The 2,234-nt window shown below is 41.4% G+C and overlaps 1 protein-coding gene across 1 annotated transcript in view; it reads left to right on the top strand.

Annotated features, from left to right (window-relative positions):
• Positions 1 to 268: 268 nt before the first annotated feature.
• LOC136854665 (uncharacterized) overlaps positions 269 to 2,234 on the top strand; it is a 13,443-nt gene continuing 11,477 nt past the window's right edge. The window contains exon 1 of the mRNA XM_067131254.1: positions 269 to 390. The gene's annotated coding sequence lies outside the window, so the exon portion shown is untranslated. The remainder of the gene's footprint in view (positions 391 to 2,234) is intronic.

Here is a 2,234-nt window from a genome sequence, read left to right as displayed (position 1 = left end):
TTTCTTTAATGGTGTCGTGATTACTTTTACAGTTTATACAGTATTTACGAGCGCTGCATCATCTCTTGTTTCATGGAATGTGATTTCCTTATTCCCCACTGTTTTCGAGACTTAGGAAAACAAGTTGCCTTGAAGAGAGGTGTCGGTGTTTTGTTCGGTCCTCACTCCGACAGGGAAGAAGGGACCCGTTGCTCTCCTTGATAGCAAGGCCCACGGGCACCAGTGGCTATGGGGCAGGAGGCTAGGTAACCCACCTGCAACTCAGTGTAGTTTTGGCAGTCGGTGGAGCCAGATCGCAGCAGAGTTGCCAACGGAAAGTTCCTAAAAGTGATGTCTATTTACCGTCTTGGAATCTTACTTCGTGCCGTCCGCTATGGGTTAGAGCAGTTGGTAAGTTTACTGCAGTACTGTTAATCTGAAGTTTTACATTCGTAGTCCTTTTCCTTTTTCTCCTCTTCTTTACTTTCTCTTCTGTTTGTTCTGGCCTTCAAGGAGTGCTTATGCTAGGCACGTTTTACACCGAAATGGAAAATGGGTTTGTGTTTAAAGTTATACACTGTGCAAATCCCGTGACATGGAACTGAAAAGAGTTACTGTAAGTCACTAACTTAACATGTCAGCATCTTTGGAAGTGTTAAACGATAAGCACAGACATATGACGTGATTTTAATGGAAAAACCTCTGTCTGCTTTCTATGCATTTTTTGGGATTCATAAGTCTCCAGTTCGCCGAAATTTCGATTAATATAGAAGTGCAAACTTTATTGTTATGGAAGGAAAAGCTGCCCGCACGTTTCGTGAAAGTGTGGCAACCTTCTAGTGTGAACAAATCATCACAACAAGGAAGTTCAATATGACGTTGTGTGACAACTTGAAGTTTCATTTTTTGACCGCTACCATGGCTTATTGCGGACCATTCAATCTTCTCAGCTGGAACCTCAAAGGCCAAACCAACAGCCAGGCGGTGTTCACAGTGGGAAAAGGCAGAAACTCTCTAGAGGAATGTCGGCAGGAGCAAGTAGTGCGCAATGTGTTTAGGTGTCATACGGTGGACTCCATATTTGTATCCCTCCTCACAGTGGGTACGTTTCGTCAGGAGAGAATCGACACTAATGGTTGGGAAATATATTTCACAAGAAGCTTCATCAGCGGAATAACCGTTTTCCTTCTGCTTTTGCGTCGTTATTAGTTATATAACATCCTGGTACTGCCAAGCACCGTAAGTGTAATGTGTCCCTTCCAGGAACTTTCGTAGAAAATGAACGAGGCTTGTAAACCGCATCGTAAACAGTAACTTAAAACGTGAAAGAATACTGTGAGTTTTTCCAAGCCACTCGCCTACAGCTGATGGATGACTAGGCGTTTCAGAAACCTGGGGATTCCCCTAAACGTTTAAACGAGGTCCAGGCAATATTTTCCACCTACAGCTTCGAGAAAAATCGAGTTAGTCCCCCAAGGTGTTGCGGCAGGTACAACGCGAAAAGAAAAAAAAGGTAAATGCCCTGACTTACCCTAAGGAGAGAAACACCACACCATAAGTACAAGGCGATGCCGTGAGATTTCAACACTTCGTATATAAGTATCAGAACTCTAGACATTTCTTTTATTGTTATTATTATATTATTACTTGGAGTAATAGTAGTATTTGCTTAAATGACTTTTGTGGTCTTCTCTAACATTTCAAATATATTGAAGCTTGCTAATAATTCCTAGCTTACGAATGGGAGTTCATTTGAAAATGTCAGCTGCCAAGTAAATCATCTTTTAGAGAGAGAGACACAGAGAGAGAGAGAGAGAGAGAGAGAGAGAGAGAGAGAGAGAGAGAGAGAGACAGACAGACATACAGAGAGAGAGACAGACAGACAGACATACAGAGAGAGAGAGAGAGACAGACAGACAGACAAACAGAATTGGGGGGGGGGCGGATGTGGAATAAACTTTCCAATGATCTGACAGCGAAATTTTCCATTTCATTTCTAATAGTGTACTATCTATAAAACAGACGTAGATGCATTTTACTTTTGAGATGAGAAATAACATCAATTAAAAAAAGGCTACGACTCTCTGCTCGCTATAAGGCTTCATATTTCCTGTATCTTGACCAAATGTAGTCATATGCTACAGAGAACTGATGGCTCAAGAATAAATATATAATTTCCAGGCAGTGTTAATTGTCTATCACGTGATATGAAATACGATTATTTTATATTTCCCTCATTCATACCTGGAATTCGG

Source organism: Macrobrachium rosenbergii, chromosome 29 (genome assembly GCF_040412425.1).
Source record: "Macrobrachium rosenbergii isolate ZJJX-2024 chromosome 29, ASM4041242v1, whole genome shotgun sequence".
Classification (NCBI taxonomy): Eukaryota; Metazoa; Arthropoda; class Malacostraca; order Decapoda; family Palaemonidae; genus Macrobrachium; species Macrobrachium rosenbergii.
This window is presented reverse-complemented; position numbering and strand designations above follow the sequence as displayed.